The sequence below is a fragment of the Lycorma delicatula genome, chromosome 3 (genome assembly GCF_047948215.1).
Source record: "Lycorma delicatula isolate Av1 chromosome 3, ASM4794821v1, whole genome shotgun sequence".
Taxonomy (NCBI): domain Eukaryota; kingdom Metazoa; phylum Arthropoda; class Insecta; order Hemiptera; family Fulgoridae; genus Lycorma; species Lycorma delicatula.
Window position 1 is genome coordinate 5,891,355 of NC_134457.1, and position 20,360 is coordinate 5,911,714.

At 30.3% G+C, this 20,360-nt stretch overlaps 1 protein-coding gene across 1 annotated transcript in view; it reads right to left on the reverse strand.

The window, feature by feature from the left end:
* The window catches only part of LOC142320839 (facilitated trehalose transporter Tret1-like), a 563,915-nt gene that overhangs the window by 319,010 nt on the left and 224,545 nt on the right, over positions 1-20,360 (reverse strand). The gene's annotated exons all lie outside the window — the stretch shown is intronic.

The following is a 20,360-nucleotide window of genomic DNA, read 5'->3' on the forward strand; positions in this document are numbered from 1 at the left end:
TACTATTTATATCGAAGTACGTAAGCCGTTATTCTTTCATCCTAAATTTAAAAATTATTAACGTGCACTCTTTAAACGGAAGTATTTTAAAACTTTAAGACCATAATCGGATTATAAGAGAATACGTAAAAACTAAAAATGATTTTCATTCAAAAAAAATGTTAATTCTAACGAAAATACAAATACAGTGAAATCTCCTCTTTCGCGCTTCCCGTATTCGCGATTTCGTTATTCGCGGTGCAATGTTTTGCGTTGTCTTTTTTATATTTACGACTAAAATTTTCCTTATATGCGTTCATTACAAAATTATTAACGTGCACTCTTTAAACGGAAGTATTTTAAAACTTTAAGACCATAATCGGATTATAAGAGAATACGTAAAAACTGAAAATGATTTTCATTCAAAAAAAATGTTAATTCTAACGAAAATACAAATACAGTGAAATCTCCTCTTTCGCGCTTCCCGTATTCGCGATTTCGTTATTCGCGGTGCAATGTTTTGCGTTGTCTTTTTTATATTTACGACTAAAATTTTCCTTATATGCGTTCATTACAAAATTATTAACGTGCACTCTTTAAACGGAAGTATTTTAAAACTTTAAGACCATAATCGGATTATAAGAGAATACGTAAAAACTGAAAATGATTTTCATTCAAAAAAAATGTTAATTCTAACGAAAATACAAATACAGTGAAATCTCCTCTTTCGCGCTTCCCGTATTCGCGATTTCGTTATTCGCGGTGCAATGTTTTGCGTTGTCTTTTTTATATTTACGACTAAAATTTTCCTTATATGCGTTCATTACAAAATTATTAACGTGCACTCTTTAAACGGAAGTATTTTAAAACTTTAAGACCATAATCGGATTATAAGAGAATACGTAAAAACTGAAAATGATTTTCATTCAAAAAAAATGTTAATTCTAACGAAAATACAAATACAGTGAAATCTCCTCTTTCGCGCTTCCCGTATTCGCGATTTCGTTATTCGCGGTGCAATGTTTTGCGTTGTCTTTTTTATATTTACGACTAAAATTTTCCTTATATGCGTTCATTACAAAATTATTAACGTGCACTCTTTAAACGGAAGTATTTTAAAACTTTAAGACCATAATCGGATTATAAGAGAATACGTAAAAACTGAAAATGATTTTCATTCAAAAAAAATGTTAATTCTAACGAAAATACAAATACAGTGAAATCTCCTCTTTCGCGCTTCCCGTATTCGCGATTTCGTTATTCGCGGTGCAATGTTTTGCGTTGTCTTTTTTATATTTACGACTAAAATTTTCCTTATATGCGTTCATTACAAAATTATTAACGTGCACTCTTTAAACGGAAGTATTTTAAAACTTTAAGACCATAATCGGATTATAAGAGAATACGTAAAAACTGAAAATGATTTTCATTCAAAAAAAATGTTAATTCTAACGAAAATACAAATACAGTGAAATCTCCTCTTTCGCGCTTCCCGTATTCGCGATTTCGTTATTCGCGGTGCAATGTTTTGCGTTGTCTTTTTTATATTTACGACTAAAATTTTCCTTATATGCGTTCATTACAAAATTATTAACGTGCACTCTTTAAACGGAAGTATTTTAAAACTTTAAGACCATAATCGGATTATAAGAGAATACGTAAAAACTGAAAATGATTTTCATTCAAAAAAAATGTTAATTCTAACGAAAATACAAATACAGTGAAATCTCCTCTTTCGCGCTTCCCGTATTCGCGATTTCGTTATTCGCGGTGCAATGTTTTGCGTTGTCTTTTTTATATTTACGACTAAAATTTTCCTTATATGCATTCATTACAAAATTATTAACGTGCACTCTTTAAACGGAAGTATTTTAAAACTTTAAGACCATAATCGGATTATAAGAGAATACGTAAAAACTGAAAATGATTTTCATTCAAAAAAAATGTTAATTCTAACGAAAATACAAATACAGTGAAATCTCCTCTTTCGCGCTTCCCGTATTCGCGATTTCGTTATTCGCGGTGCAATGTTTTGCGTTGTCTTTTTTATATTTACGACTAAAATTTTCCTTATATGCGTTCATTACAAAATTATTAACGTGCACTCTTTAAACGGAAGTATTTTAAAACTTTAAGACCATAATCGGATTATAAGAGAATACGTAAAAACTGAAAATGATTTTCATTCAAAAAAAATGTTAATTCTAACGAAAATACAAATACAGTGAAATCTCCTCTTTCGCGCTTCCCGTATTCGCGATTTCGTTATTCGCGGTGCAATGTTTTGCGTTGTCTTTTTTATATTTACGACTAAAATTTTCCTTATATGCATTCATTACAAAATTATTAACGTGCACTCTTTAAACGGAAGTATTTTAAAACTTTAAGACCATAATCGGATTATAAGAGAATACGTAAAAACTGAAAATGATTTTCATTCAAAAAAAATTTTAATTCTAACGAAAATACAAATACAGTGAAATCTCCTCTTTCGCGGTTCCCGTATTCGCGATTTCGTTATTCGCGGTGCAATGTTTTGCGTTGTCTTTTTTATATTTACGACTAAAATTTTCCTTATATGCGTTCATTACAAAATTATTAACGTGCACTCTTTAAACGGAAGTATTTTAAAACTTTAAGACCATAATCGGATTATAAGAGAATACGTAAAAACTGAAAATGATTTTCATTCAAAAAAAATGTTAATTCTAACGAAAATACAAATACAGTGAAATCTCCTCTTTCGCGCTTCCCGTATTCGCGATTTCGTTATTCGCGGTGCAATGTTTTGCGTTGTCTTTTTTATATTTACGACTAAAATTTTCCTTATATGCGTTCATTACAAAATTATTAACGTGCACTCTTTAAACGGAAGTATTTTAAAACCTTAAGACCATAATCGGATTATAAGAGAATACGTAAAAACTGAAAATGATTTTCATTAAAAAAAAATGTTAATTCTAACGAAAATACAAATACAGTGAAATCTCCTCTTTCGCGCTTCCCGTATTCGCGATTTCGTTATTCGCGGTGCAATGTTTTGCGTTGTCTTTTTTATATTTACGACTAAAATTTTCCTTATATGCGTTCATTACAAAATTATTAACGTGCACTCTTTAAACGGAAGTATTTTAAAACTTTAAGACCATAATCGGATTATAAGAGAATACGTAAAAACTGAAAATGATTTTCATTCAAAAAAAATGTTAATTCTAACGAAAATACAAATACAGTGAAATCTCCTCTTTCGCGGTTCCCGTATTCGCGATTTCGTTATTCGCGGTGCAATGTTTTGCGTTGTCTTTTTTATATTTACGACTAAAATTTTCCTTATATGCGTTCATTACAAAATTATTAACGTGCACTCTTTAAACGGAAGTATTTTAAAACTTTAAGACCATAATCGGATTATAAGAGAATACGTAAAAACTGAAAATGATTTTCATTCAAAAAAAATGTTAATTCTAACGAAAATACAAATACAGTGAAATCTCCTCTTTCGCGCTTCCCGTATTCGCGATTTCGTTATTCGCGGTGCAATGTTTTGCGTTGTCTTTTTTATATTTACGACTAAAATTTTCCTTATATGCATTCATTACAAAATTATTAACGTGCACTCTTTAAACGGAAGTATTTTAAAACTTTAAGACCATAATCGGATTATAAGAGAATACGTAAAAACTGAAAATGATTTTCATTCAAAAAAAATGTTAATTCTAACGAAAATACAAATACAGTGAAATCTCCTCTTTCGCGCTTCCCGTATTCGCGATTTCGTTATTCGCGGTGCAATGTTTTGCGTTGTCTTTTTTATATTTACGACTAAAATTTTCCTTATATGCGTTCATTACAAAATTATTAACGTGCACTCTTTAAACGGAAGTATTTTAAAACTTTAAGACCATAATCGGATTATAAGAGAATACGTAAAAACTGAAAATGATTTTCATTCAAAAAAAATGTTAATTCTAACGAAAATACAAATACAGTGAAATCTCCTCTTTCGCGCTTCCCGTATTCGCGATTTCGTTATTCGCGGTGCAATGTTTTGCGTTGTCTTTTTTATATTTACGACTAAAATTTTCCTTATATGCGTTCATTACAAAATTATTAACGTGCACTCTTTAAACGGAAGTATTTTAAAACTTTAAGACCATAATCGGATTATAAGAGAATACGTAAAAACTGAAAATGATTTTCATTCAAAAAAAATGTTAATTCTAACGAAAATACAAATACAGTGAAATCTCCTCTTTCGCGCTTCCCGTATTCGCGATTTCGTTATTCGCGGTGCAATGTTTTGCGTTGTCTTTTTTATATTTACGACTAAAATTTTCCTTATATGCGTTCATTACAAAATTATTAACGTGCACTCTTTAAACGGAAGTATTTTAAAACTTTAAGACCATAATCGGATTATAAGAGAATACGTAAAAACTGAAAATGATTTTCATTCAAAAAAAATGTTAATTCTAACGAAAATACAAATACAGTGAAATCTCCTCTTTCGCGCTTCCCGTATTCGCGATTTCGTTATTCGCGGTGCAATGTTTTGCGTTGTCTTTTTTATATTTACGACTAAAATTTTCCTTATATGCGTTCATTACAAAATTATTAACGTGCACTCTTTAAACGGAAGTATTTTAAAACTTTAAGACCATAATCGGATTATAAGAGAATACGTAAAAACTGAAAATGATTTTCATTCAAAAAAAATGTTAATTCTAACGAAAATACAAATACAGTGAAATCTCCTCTTTCGCGCTTCCCGTATTCGCGATTTCGTTATTCGCGGTGCAATGTTTCGCGTTGTCTTTTTTATATTTACGACTAAAATTTTCCTTATATGCGTTCATTACAAAATTATTAACGTGCACTCTTTAAACGGAAGTATTTTAAAACTTTAAGACCATAATCGGATTATAAGAGAATACGTAAAAACTGAAAATGATTTTCATTCAAAAAAAATGTTAATTCTAACGAAAATACAAATACAGTGAAATCTCCTCTTTCGCGGTTCCCGTATTCGCGATTTCGTTATTCGCGGTGCAATGTTTTGCGTTGTCTTTTTTATATTTACGACTAAAATTTTCCTTATATGCGTTCATTACAAAATTATTAACGTGCACTCTTTAAACGGAAGTATTTTAAAACTTTAAGACCATAATCGGATTATAAGAGAATACGTAAAAACTGAAAATGATTTTCATTCAAAAAAAATGTTAATTCTAACGAAAATACAAATACAGTGAAATCTCCTCTTTCGCGCTTCCCGTATTCGCGATTTCGTTATTCGCGGTGCAATGTTTTGCGTTGTCTTTTTTATATTTACGACTAAAATTTTCCTTATATGCGTTCATTACAAAATTATTAACGTGCACTCTTTAAACGGAAGTATTTTAAAACTTTAAGACCATAATCGGATTATAAGAGAATACGTAAAAACTGAAAATGATTTTCATTCAAAAAAAATGTTAATTCTAACGAAAATACAAATACAGTGAAATCTCCTCTTTCGCGGTTCCCGTATTCGCGATTTCGTTATTCGCGGTGCAATGTTTTGCGTTGTCTTTTTTATATTTACGACTAAAATTTTCCTTATATGCGTTCATTACAAAATTATTAACGTGCACTCTTTAAACGGAAGTATTTTAAAACTTTAAGACCATAATCGGATTATAAGAGAATACGTAAAAACTGAAAATGATTTTCATTCAAAAAAAATGTTAATTCTAACGAAAATACAAATACAGTGAAATCTCCTCTTTCGCGGTTCCCGTATTCGCGATTTCGTTATTCGCGGTGCAATGTTTTGCGTTGTCTTTTTTATATTTACGACTAAAATTTTCCTTATATGCGTTCATTACAAAATTATTAACGTGCACTCTTTAAACGGAAGTATTTTAAAACTTTAAGACCATAATCGGATTATAAGAGAATACGTAAAAACTGAAAATGATTTTCATTCAAAAAAAATGTTAATTCTAACGAAAATACAAATACAGTGAAATCTCCTCTTTCGCGGTTCCCGTATTCGCGATTTCGTTATTCGCGGTGCAATGTTTTGCGTTGTCTTTTTTATATTTACGACTAAAATTTTCCTTATATGCGTTCATTACAAAATTATTAACGTGCACTCTTTAAACGGAAGTATTTTAAAACTTTAAGACCATAATCGGATTATAAGAGAATACGTAAAAACTGAAAATGATTTTCATTCAAAAAAAATGTTAATTCTAACGAAAATACAAATACAGTGAAATCTCCTCTTTCGCGGTTCCCGTATTCGCGATTTCGTTATTCGCGGTGCAATGTTTTGCGTTGTCTTTTTTATATTTACGACTAAAATTTTCCTTATATGCGTTCATTACAAAATTATTAACGTGCACTCTTTAAACGGAAGTATTTTAAAACTTTAAGACCATAATCGGATTATAAGAGAATACGTAAAAACTGAAAATGATTTTCATTCAAAAAAAATGTTAATTCTAACGAAAATACAAATACAGTGAAATCTCCTCTTTCACGGTTCCCGTATTCGCGATTTCGTTATTCGCGGTGCAATGTTTTGCGTTGTCTTTTTTATATTTACGACTAAAATTTTCCTTATATGCGTTCATTACAAAATTATTAACGTGCACTCTTTAAACGGAAGTATTTTAAAACTTTAAGACCATAATCGGATTATAAGAGAATACGTAAAAACTGAAAATGATTTTCATTCAAAAAAAATGTTAATTCTAACGAAAATACAAATACAGTGAAATCTCCTCTTTCGCGGTTCCCGTATTCGCGATTTCGTTATTCGCGGTGCAATGTTTTGCGTTGTCTTTTTTATATTTACGACTAAAATTTTCCTTATATGCGTTCATTACAAAATTATTAACGTGCACTCTTTAAACGGAAGTATTTTAAAACTTTAAGACCATAATCGGATTATAAGAGAATACGTAAAAACTGAAAATGATTTTCATTCAAAAAAAATGTTAATTCTAACGAAAATACAAATACAGTGAAATCTCCTCTTTCGCGGTTCCCGTATTCGCGATTTCGTTATTCGCGGTGCAATGTTTTGCGTTGTCTTTTTTATATTTACGACTAAAATTTTCCTTATATGCGTTCATTACAAAATTATTAACGTGCACTCTTTAAACGGAAGTATTTTAAAACTTTAAGACCATAATCGGATTATAAGAGAATACGTAAAAACTGAAAATGATTTTCATTCAAAAAAAATTTTAATTCTAACGAAAATACAAATACAGTGAAATCTCCTCTTTCGCGGTTCCCGTATTCGCGATTTCGTTATTCGCGGTGCAATGTTTTGCGTTGTCTTTTTTATATTTACGACTAAAAGTTTCCTTATATGCGTTCATTACAAAATTATTAACGTGCACTCTTTAAACGGAAGTATTTTAAAACTTTAAGACCATAATCGGATTATAAGAGAATACGTAAAAACTGAAAATGATTTTCATTCAAAAAAAATGTTAATTCTAACGAAAATACAAATACAGTGAAATCTCCTCTTTCGCGGTTCCCGTATTCGCGATTTCGTTATTCGCGGTGCAATGTTTTGCGTTGTCTTTTTTATATTTACGACTAAAATTTTCCTTATATGCGTTCATTACAAAATTATTAACGTGCACTCTTTAAACGGAAGTATTTTAAAACTTTAAGACCATAATCGGATTATAAGAGAATACGTAAAAACTGAAAATGATTTTCATTCAAAAAAAATGTTAATTCTAACGAAAATACAAATACAGTGAAATCTCCTCTTTCGCGGTTCCCGTATTCGCGGTGCAATGTTTTGCGTTGTCTTTTTTATATTTACGACTAAAATTTTCCTTATATGCGTTCATTACAAAATTATTAACGTGCACTCTTTAAACGGAAGTATTTTAAAACTTTAAGACCATAATCGGATTATAAGAGAATACGTAAAAACTGAAAATGATTTTCATTCAAAAAAAATTTTAATTCTAACGAAAATACAAATACAGTGAAATCTCCTCTTTCGCGGTTCCCGTATTCGCGATTTCGTTATTCGCGGTGCAATGTTTTGCGTTGTCTTTTTTATATTTACGACTAAAATTTTCCTTATATGCGTTCATTACAAAATTATTAACGTGCACTCTTTAAACGGAAGTATTTTAAAACTTTAAGACCATAATCGGATTATAAGAGAATACGTAAAAACTGAAAATGATTTTCATTCAAAAAAAATTTTAATTCTAACGAAAATACAAATACAGTGAAATCTCCTCTTTCGCGGTTCCCGTATTCGCGATTTCGTTATTCGCGGTGCAATGTTTTGCGTTGTCTTTTTTATATTTACGACTAAAATTTTCCTTATATGCGTTCATTACAAAATTATTAACGTGCACTCTTTAAACGGAAGTATTTTAAAACTTTAAGACCATAATCGGATTATAAGAGAATACGTAAAAACTGAAAATGATTTTCATTCAAAAAAAATTTTAATTCTAACGAAAATACAAATACAGTGAAATCTCCTCTTTCGCGGTTCCCGTATTCGCGATTTCGTTATTCGCGGTGCAATGTTTTGCGTTGTCTTTTTTATATTTACGACTAAAATTTTCCTTATATGCGTTCATTACAAAATTATTAACGTGCACTCTTTAAACGGAAGTATTTTAAAACTTTAAGACCATAATCGGATTATAAGAGAATACGTAAAAACTGAAAATGATTTTCATTCAAAAAAAATGTTAATTCTAACGAAAATACAAATACAGTGAAATCTCCTCTTTCGCGCTTCCCGTATTCGCGATTTCGTTATTCGCGGTGCAATGTTTTGCGTTGTCTTTTTTATATTTACGACTAAAATTTTCCTTATATGCGTTCATTACAAAATTATTAACGTGCACTCTTTAAACGGAAGTATTTTAAAACCTTAAGACCATAATCGGATTATAAGAGAATACGTAAAAACTGAAAATGATTTTCATTCAAAAAAAATGTTAATTCTAACGAAAATACAAATACAGTGAAATCTCCTCTTTCGCGCTTCCCGTATTCGCGATTTCGTTATTCGCGGTGCAATGTTTTGCGTTGTCTTTTTTATATTTACGACTAAAATTTTCCTTATATGCGTTCATTACAAAATTATTAACGTGCACTCTTTAAACGGAAGTATTTTAAAACTTTAAGACCATAATCGGATTATAAGAGAATACGTAAAAACTGAAAATGATTTTCATTCAAAAAAAATGTTAATTCTAACGAAAATACAAATACAGTGAAATCTCCTCTTTCGCGCTTCCCGTATTCGCGATTTCGTTATTCGCGGTGCAATGTTTTGCGTTGTCTTTTTTATATTTACGACTAAAATTTTCCTTATATGCATTCATTACAAAATTATTAACGTGCACTCTTTAAACGGAAGTATTTTAAAACTTTAAGACCATAATCGGATTATAAGAGAATACGTAAAAACTGAAAATGATTTTCATTCAAAAAAAATGTTAATTCTAACGAAAATACAAATACAGTGAAATCTCCTCTTTCGCGCTTCCCGTATTCGCGATTTCGTTATTCGCGGTGCAATGTTTTGCGTTGTCTTTTTTATATTTACGACTAAAATTTTCCTTATATGCGTTCATTACAAAATTATTAACGTGCACTCTTTAAACGGAAGTATTTTAAAACTTTAAGACCATAATCGGATTATAAGAGAATACGTAAAAACTGAAAATGATTTTCATTCAAAAAAAATGTTAATTCTAACGAAAATACAAATACAGTGAAATCTCCTCTTTCGCGCTTCCCGTATTCGCGATTTCGTTATTCGCGGTGCAATGTTTTGCGTTGTCTTTTTTATATTTACGACTAAAATTTTCCTTATATGCGTTCATTACAAAATTATTAACGTGCACTCTTTAAACGGAAGTATTTTAAAACTTTAAGACCATAATCGGATTATAAGAGAATACGTAAAAACTGAAAATGATTTTCATTCAAAAAAAATGTTAATTCTAACGAAAATACAAATACAGTGAAATCTCCTCTTTCGCGCTTCCCGTATTCGCGATTTCGTTATTCGCGGTGCAATGTTTTGCGTTGTCTTTTTTATATTTACGACTAAAATTTTCCTTATATGCGTTCATTACAAAATTATTAACGTGCACTCTTTAAACGGAAGTATTTTAAAACTTTAAGACCATAATCGGATTATAAGAGAATACGTAAAAACTGAAAATGATTTTCATTCAAAAAAAATGTTAATTCTAACGAAAATACAAATACAGTGAAATCTCCTCTTTCGCGCTTCCCGTATTTGCGATTTCGTTATTCGCGGTGCAATGTTTTGCGTTGTCTTTTTTATATTTACGACTAAAATTTTCCTTATATGCGTTCATTACAAAATTATTAACGTGCACTCTTTAAACGGAAGTATTTTAAAACTTTAAGACCATAATCGGATTATAAGAGAATACGTAAAAACTGAAAATGATTTTCATTCAAAAAAAATGTTAATTCTAACGAAAATACAAATACAGTGAAATCTCCTCTTTCGCGCTTCCCGTATTCGCGATTTCGTTATTCGCGGTGCAATGTTTCGCGTTGTCTTTTTTATATTTACGACTAAAATTTTCCTTATATGCGTTCATTACAAAATTATTAACGTGCACTCTTTAAACGGAAGTATTTTAAAACTTTAAGACCATAATCGGATTATAAGAGAATACGTAAAAACTGAAAATGATTTTCATTCAAAAAAAATGTTAATTCTAACGAAAATACAAATACAGTGAAATCTCCTCTTTCGCGGTTCCCGTATTCGCGATTTCGTTATTCGCGGTGCAATGTTTTGCGTTGTCTTTTTTATATTTACGACTAAAATTTTCCTTATATGCGTTCATTACAAAATTATTAACGTGCACTCTTTAAACGGAAGTATTTTAAAACTTTAAGACCATAATCGGATTATAAGAGAATACGTAAAAACTGAAAATGATTTTCATTCAAAAAAAATGTTAATTCTAACGAAAATACAAATACAGTGAAATCTCCTCTTTCGCGCTTCCCGTATTCGCGATTTCGTTATTCGCGGTGCAATGTTTTGCGTTGTCTTTTTTATATTTACGACTAAAATTTTCCTTATATGCGTTCATTACAAAATTATTAACGTGCACTCTTTAAACGGAAGTATTTTAAAACTTTAAGACCATAATCGGATTATAAGAGAATACGTAAAAACTGAAAATGATTTTCATTCAAAAAAAATGTTAATTCTAACGAAAATACAAATACAGTGAAATCTCCTCTTTCGCGGTTCCCGTATTCGCGATTTCGTTATTCGCGGTGCAATGTTTTGCGTTGTCTTTTTTATATTTACGACTAAAATTTTCCTTATATGCGTTCATTACAAAATTATTAACGTGCACTCTTTAAACGGAAGTATTTTAAAACTTTAAGACCATAATCGGATTATAAGAGAATACGTAAAAACTGAAAATGATTTTCATTCAAAAAAAATGTTAATTCTAACGAAAATACAAATACAGTGAAATCTCCTCTTTCGCGGTTCCCGTATTCGCGATTTCGTTATTCGCGGTGCAATGTTTTGCGTTGTCTTTTTTATATTTACGACTAAAATTTTCCTTATATGCGTTCATTACAAAATTATTAACGTGCACTCTTTAAACGGAAGTATTTTAAAACTTTAAGACCATAATCGGATTATAAGAGAATACGTAAAAACTGAAAATGATTTTCATTCAAAAAAAATGTTAATTCTAACGAAAATACAAATACAGTGAAATCTCCTCTTTCGCGGTTCCCGTATTCGCGATTTCGTTATTCGCGGTGCAATGTTTTGCGTTGTCTTTTTTATATTTACGACTAAAATTTTCCTTATATGCGTTCATTACAAAATTATTAACGTGCACTCTTTAAACGGAAGTATTTTAAAACTTTAAGACCATAATCGGATTATAAGAGAATACGTAAAAACTGAAAATGATTTTCATTCAAAAAAAATGTTAATTCTAACGAAAATACAAATACAGTGAAATCTCCTCTTTCGCGGTTCCCGTATTCGCGATTTCGTTATTCGCGGTGCAATGTTTTGCGTTGTCTTTTTTATATTTACGACTAAAATTTTCCTTATATGCGTTCATTACAAAATTATTAACGTGCACTCTTTAAACGGAAGTATTTTAAAACTTTAAGACCATAATCGGATTATAAGAGAATACGTAAAAACTGAAAATGATTTTCATTCAAAAAAAATGTTAATTCTAACGAAAATACAAATACAGTGAAATCTCCTCTTTCACGGTTCCCGTATTCGCGATTTCGTTATTCGCGGTGCAATGTTTTGCGTTGTCTTTTTTATATTTACGACTAAAATTTTCCTTATATGCGTTCATTACAAAATTATTAACGTGCACTCTTTAAACGGAAGTATTTTAAAACTTTAAGACCATAATCGGATTATAAGAGAATACGTAAAAACTGAAAATGATTTTCATTCAAAAAAAATGTTAATTCTAACGAAAATACAAATACAGTGAAATCTCCTCTTTCGCGGTTCCCGTATTCGCGATTTCGTTATTCGCGGTGCAATGTTTTGCGTTGTCTTTTTTATATTTACGACTAAAATTTTCCTTATATGCGTTCATTACAAAATTATTAACGTGCACTCTTTAAACGGAAGTATTTTAAAACTTTAAGACCATAATCGGATTATAAGAGAATACGTAAAAACTGAAAATGATTTTCATTCAAAAAAAATGTTAATTCTAACGAAAATACAAATACAGTGAAATCTCCTCTTTCGCGGTTCCCGTATTCGCGATTTCGTTATTCGCGGTGCAATGTTTTGCGTTGTCTTTTTTATATTTACGACTAAAATTTTCCTTATATGCGTTCATTACAAAATTATTAACGTGCACTCTTTAAACGGAAGTATTTTAAAACTTTAAGACCATAATCGGATTATAAGAGAATACGTAAAAACTGAAAATGATTTTCATTCAAAAAAAATTTTAATTCTAACGAAAATACAAATACAGTGAAATCTCCTCTTTCGCGGTTCCCGTATTCGCGATTTCGTTATTCGCGGTGCAATGTTTTGCGTTGTCTTTTTTATATTTACGACTAAAAGTTTCCTTATATGCGTTCATTACAAAATTATTAACGTGCACTCTTTAAACGGAAGTATTTTAAAACTTTAAGACCATAATCGGATTATAAGAGAATACGTAAAAACTGAAAATGATTTTCATTCAAAAAAAATGTTAATTCTAACGAAAATACAAATACAGTGAAATCTCCTCTTTCGCGGTTCCCGTATTCGCGATTTCGTTATTCGCGGTGCAATGTTTTGCGTTGTCTTTTTTATATTTACGACTAAAATTTTCCTTATATGCGTTCATTACAAAATTATTAACGTGCACTCTTTAAACGGAAGTATTTTAAAACTTTAAGACCATAATCGGATTATAAGAGAATACGTAAAAACTGAAAATGATTTTCATTCAAAAAAAATGTTAATTCTAACGAAAATACAAATACAGTGAAATCTCCTCTTTCGCGGTTCCCGTATTCGCGGTGCAATGTTTTGCGTTGTCTTTTTTATATTTACGACTAAAATTTTCCTTATATGCGTTCATTACAAAATTATTAACGTGCACTCTTTAAACGGAAGTATTTTAAAACTTTAAGACCATAATCGGATTATAAGAGAATACGTAAAAACTGAAAATGATTTTCATTCAAAAAAAATTTTAATTCTAACGAAAATACAAATACAGTGAAATCTCCTCTTTCGCGGTTCCCGTATTCGCGATTTCGTTATTCGCGGTGCAATGTTTTGCGTTGTCTTTTTTATATTTACGACTAAAATTTTCCTTATATGCGTTCATTACAAAATTATTAACGTGCACTCTTTAAACGGAAGTATTTTAAAACTTTAAGACCATAATCGGATTATAAGAGAATACGTAAAAACTGAAAATGATTTTCATTCAAAAAAAATTTTAATTCTAACGAAAATACAAATACAGTGAAATCTCCTCTTTCGCGGTTCCCGTATTCGCGATTTCGTTATTCGCGGTGCAATGTTTTGCGTTGTCTTTTTTATATTTACGACTAAAATTTTCCTTATATGCGTTCATTACAAAATTATTAACGTGCACTCTTTAAACGGAAGTATTTTAAAACTTTAAGACCATAATCGGATTATAAGAGAATACGTAAAAACTGAAAATGATTTTCATTCAAAAAAAATTTTAATTCTAACGAAAATACAAATACAGTGAAATCTCCTCTTTCGCGGTTCCCGTATTCGCGATTTCGTTATTCGCGGTGCAATGTTTTGCGTTGTCTTTTTTATATTTACGACTAAAATTTTCCTTATATGCGTTCATTACAAAATTATTAACGTGCACTCTTTAAACGGAAGTATTTTAAAACTTTAAGACCATAATCGGATTATAAGAGAATACGTAAAAACTGAAAATGATTTTCATTCAAAAAAAATGTTAATTCTAACGAAAATACAAATACAGTGAAATCTCCTCTTTCGCGCTTCCCGTATTCGCGATTTCGTTATTCGCGGTGCAATGTTTTGCGTTGTCTTTTTTATATTTACGACTAAAATTTTCCTTATATGCGTTCATTACAAAATTATTAACGTGCACTCTTTAAACGGAAGTATTTTAAAACCTTAAGACCATAATCGGATTATAAGAGAATACGTAAAAACTGAAAATGATTTTCATTCAAAAAAAATGTTAATTCTAACGAAAATACAAATACAGTGAAATCTCCTCTTTCGCGCTTCCCGTATTCGCGATTTCGTTATTCGCGGTGCAATGTTTTGCGTTGTCTTTTTTATATTTACGACTAAAATTTTCCTTATATGCGTTCATTACAAAATTATTAACGTGCACTCTTTAAACGGAAGTATTTTAAAACTTTAAGACCATAATCGGATTATAAGAGAATACGTAAAAACTGAAAATGATTTTCATTCAAAAAAAATGTTAATTCTAACGAAAATACAAATACAGTGAAATCTCCTCTTTCGCGGTTCCCGTATTCGCGATTTCGTTATTCGCGGTGCAATGTTTTGCGTTGTCTTTTTTATATTTACGACTAAAATTTTCCTTATATGCGTTCATTACAAAATTATTAACGTGCACTCTTTAAACGGAAGTATTTTAAAACTTTAAGACCATAATCGGATTATAAGAGAATACGTAAAAACTGAAAATGATTTTCATTCAAAAAAAATGTTAATTCTAACGAAAATACAAATACAGTGAAATCTCCTCTTTCGCGCTTCCCGTATTCGCGATTTCGTTATTCGCGGTGCAATGTTTTGCGTTGTCTTTTTTATATTTACGACTAAAATTTTCCTTATATGCGTTCATTACAAAATTATTAACGTGCACTCTTTAAACGGAAGTATTTTAAAACTTTAAGACCATAATCGGATTATAAGAGAATACGTAAAAACTGAAAATGATTTTCATTCAAAAAAAATGTTAATTCTAACGAAAATACAAATACAGTGAAATCTCCTCTTTCGCGGTTCCCGTATTCGCGATTTCGTTATTCGCGGTCCAATGTTTTGCGTTGTCTTTTTTATATTTACGACTAAAATTTTCCTTATATGCGTTCATTACAAAATTATTAACGTGCACTCTTTAAACGGAAGTATTTTAAAACTTTAAGACCATAATCGGATTATAAGAGAATACGTAAAAACTGAAAATGATTTTCATTCAAAAAAAATTTTAATTCTAACGAAAATACAAATACAGTGAAATCTCCTCTTTCGCGGTTCCCGTATTCGCGATTTCGTTATTCGCGGTGCAATGTTTTGCGTTGTCTTTTTTATATTTACGACTAAAATTTTCCTTATATGCGTTCATTACAAAATTATTAACGTGCACTCTTTAAACGGAAGTATTTTAAAACTTTAAGACCATAATCGGATTATAAGAGAATACGTAAAAACTGAAAATGATTTTCATTCAAAAAAAATGTTAATTCTAACGAAAATACAAATACAGTGAAATCTCCTCTTTCGCGCTTCCCGTATTCGCGATTTCGTTATTCGCGGTGCAATGTTTTGCGTTGTCTTTTTTATATTTACGACTAAAATTTTCCTTATATGCGTTCATTACAAAATTATTAACGTGCACTCTTTAAACGGAAGTATTTTAAAACTTTAAGACCATAATCGGATTATAAGAGAATACGTAAAAACTGAAAATGATTTTCATTCAAAAAAAATGTTAATTCTAACGAAAATACAAATACAGTGAAATCTCCTCTTTCGCGCTTCCCGTATTCGCGATTTCGTTATTCGCGGTGCAATGTTTTGCGTTGTCTTTTTTATATTTACGACTAAAATTTTCCTTATATGCGTTCATTACAAAATTATTAACGTGCACTCTTTAAACGGAAGTATTTTAAAACTTTAAGACCATAATCGGATTATAAGAGAATACGTAAAAACTGAAAATGATTTTCATTCAAAAAAAATGTTAATTCTAACGAAAATACAAATACAGTGAAATCTCCTCTTTCGCGGTTCCCGTATTCGCGATTTCGTTATTCGCGGTGCAATGTTTTGCGTTGTCTTTTTTATATTTACGACTAAAATTTTCCTTATATGCGTTCATTACAAAATTATTAACGTGCACTCTTTAAACGGAAGTATTTTAAAACTTTAAGACCATAATCGGATTATAAGAGAATACGTAAAAACTGAAAATGATTTTCATTCAAAAAAAATTTTAATTCTAACGAAAATACAAATACAGTGAAATCTCCTCTTTCGCGCTTCCCGTATTCGCGATTTCGTTATTCGCGGTGCAATGTTTTGCGTTGTCTTTTTTATATTTACGACTAAAATTTTCCTTATATGCGTTCATTACAAAATTATTAACGTGCACTCTTTAAACGGAAGTATTTTAAAACTTTAAGACCATAATCGGATTATAAGAGAATACGTAAAAACTGAAAATGATTTTCATTCAAAAAAAATTTTAATTCTAACGAAAATACAAATACAGTGAAATCTCCTCTTTCGCGCTTCCCGTATTCGCGATTTCGTTATTCGCGGTGCAATGTTTTGCGTTGTCTTTTTTATATTTACGACTAAAATTTTCCTTATATGCGTTCATTACAAAATTATTAACGTGCACTCTTTAAACGGAAGTATTTTAAAACTTTAAGACCATAATCGGATTATAAGAGAATACGTAAAAACTGAAAATGATTTTCATTCAAAAAAAATGTTAATTCTAACGAAAATACAAATACAGTGAAATCTCCTCTTTCGCGGTTCCCGTATTCGCGATTTCGTTATTCGCGGTGCAATGTTTTGCGTTGTCTTTTTTATATTTACGACTAAAATTTTCCTTATATGCGTTCATTACAAAATTATTAACGTGCACTCTTTAAACGGAAGTATTTTAAAACTTTAAGACCATAATCGGATTATAAGAGAATACGTAAAAACTGAAAATGATTTTCATTCAAAAAAAATGTTAATTCTAACGAAAATACAAATACAGTGAAATCTCCTCTTTCGCGGTTCCCGTATTCGCGATTTCGTTATTCGCGGTGCAATGTTTTGCGTTGTCTTTTTTATATTTACGACTAAAATTTTCCTTATATGCGTTCATTACAAAATTATTAACGTGCACTCTTTAAACGGAAGTATTTTAAAACTTTAAGACCATAATCGGATTATAAGAGAATACGTAAAAACTGAAAATGATTTTCATTCAAAAAAAATGTTAATTCTAACGAAAATACAAATAGAGTGAAATCTCCACTTTCGCGCTTCCCGTATTCGCGATTTCGTTATTCGCGGTGCAATGTTTTGCGTTGTCTTTTTTATATTTACGACTAAAATTTTCTTTATATGCGTTCATTACATTATGTAACGATATTAAAAAATAGAATAGCAGTGTAGGTAGAGTATGAACGTGAAGAGAGAAGATACGATCCCTGGAAAACAGTAAAATGCAAAAAGCTTGCCGAAGGTATTAAACTATCCCATGGTCTTACCATGTAAACTAGCAGTTAATGATGTTAAAGAACAATTTAGATTCGGAGTAACAGTACAAGTGAAAAGATAAAGATGCTACGATTTGCTGATGATATAGTAATTCTAGCCGAGAATAAAAAGGATTTAGAAGAAACAATGAACGGCATAGATGAAGTCCTACGCAAGAACTATCGCATGAAAATAAACAAGAACAAAACAAAAGTAATGAAATGTAGTAGAAATAACAAAGATGGACCGCTGAATGTGAAAATAGGAGGAGAAAAGATTATGGAGGTAGAAGAATTTTGTTATTTGGGAAGTAGAATTACTAAAGATGGACGAAGCAGGAGCGATATAAAATGCCGAATAGCACAAGCTAAACGAGCCTTCAGTAAGAAATATAAGTTGTTTACATCAAAAATTAATTTAAATGTCAGGAAAAGATTTTTGAAAGTGTACGTTTGGAGTGTCGCTTTATATGGAAGTGAAACTTGGACAATCGGAGTATCTGAGAAGAAAAGGTTAGAAGCTTTTGAAATGTGGTGCTATAGGAGAATGTTAAAAATCAGACGGGTGGATAAAGTGACAAATGAGGAGGTATTGCGGCAAATAGATGAAGAAAGAAGCATTTGGAAAAATATAGTTAAAAGAAGAGACAGACTTATAGGCCACATACTAAGGCATCCTGGAATAGTCGCTTTAATTTTGGAAGGACAGGTAGAAGGGAAAAATTGTGTAGGCAGGCCACGTTTGGAATATGTAAAACAAATTGTTAGGGATGTAGGATGTAGAGGGTATACTGAAATGAAACGACTAGCACTAGATAGGGAATCTTGGAGAGCTGCATCAAACCAGTCAAATGACTGAAGACAAAAAAAAAAAAAAAAAAAAAAATGGTCTTACCCGGTTTTTATAGATGCTGATCCACGTTTGAATAGAAGCTTAATCTTTAAGGGCAAAATTGAAAATGTCATTCAAAAATACGCAGAACTCCACACGGATTTAAAAACAAGAACGAGACAACGAAAAATTACAAATTTTTGTAAAGATCCAAAATACTGTAGGTTAATTTTGAAAATGTTCTTTACAGTAATTTTAGTTGTAGAGTACGTCATACTGCAGTGCTGGTTTCGTAACTTTTTAAGGCGATTACAGAGTACGATTTGAATATCTAATACAGTATATACTGTACGTATTGTAGTTAGTTTTTAAATCAAACAGTTCGGTAAGCGGTTACGAGTAAATTAGCAAATATCCTGTATTTTGTTAAATTTTTTTGTGCGGTGTACCTATGTACTGTAATAAACCAGTGCTTATAATTAATGTTTCCGTCTGTATTTCATGAATAACATCGCCCTAAATAAGTACGCATGATTTTTTTTCATTTTACATAGAATCTAACCGTTCTTCCTTAAACGAGTATTAGTACCGTTCTATATTATCGGTTTTCTGTATTCGCGGAATTTTTACGTTCTCTAACCCCCGCAAATAAAGAGATTATTACAGAAAAATTTAAAAAATCTACATAAACGTATAAGTATGTTCATCGATAAATAAAAAGCCTACGATAATACAGTAGTGTGTAGTCTAACTCTACCGGTTAATCCGCTAAAAAACACGACAATGACAAGGAATAGCGTGAAAAAGTTTTTGAAACGGAATAATTGTACACCTTTGACTATTAAATACCGAAAAGCCATACGATGTAGATATTCCATACGATTAACTTTAAAAAGCTTTCTTTCCTAATACAGATCAGCTGCTATTATCTCCAGTTTATTTTGATGGTTTCTTAATAATTCATGTTTCTGATATTATTCAGTAATAATACTTTTTTTCTATTTTCTCAGCATTATTCATTTTTGTACAGATACATATTGTCTTCCCTTTTTTTGATTATTTCCCTTATATGTATCCTTTTTCAAATATTTGTAAATTTTTTTCTCCTGTTAATCCGATAAACTTTACTATCGAGATGTTTGGTAATAAAGAAACTTTTTATTACACCAAAACCTTTGTCGATTATAATGACGAAACCTGATAACGCTATTTAAAGAATAAAAAAAAAAATATCGACTCGTTTTCAAAATCTTATTAGTGTTATGTGTAATATTCCATTACCCATATTAATTCCATTTCTAATAAACTTCGAAAAGATATTTTGAAGTACGATTTACACTTGGATTTATTACTAAGTACGAATAGTTCGACTTATCGGTGATGTAATCAGCAAAGCGGTTTTTTAATTTAGCTTCCCTGAGTACAGTTCCTCTTAATTGTTTTAGCTTTTTAAATTCTCTCTTTTAACCGCGATTATTAACCTCCACCAAAAACG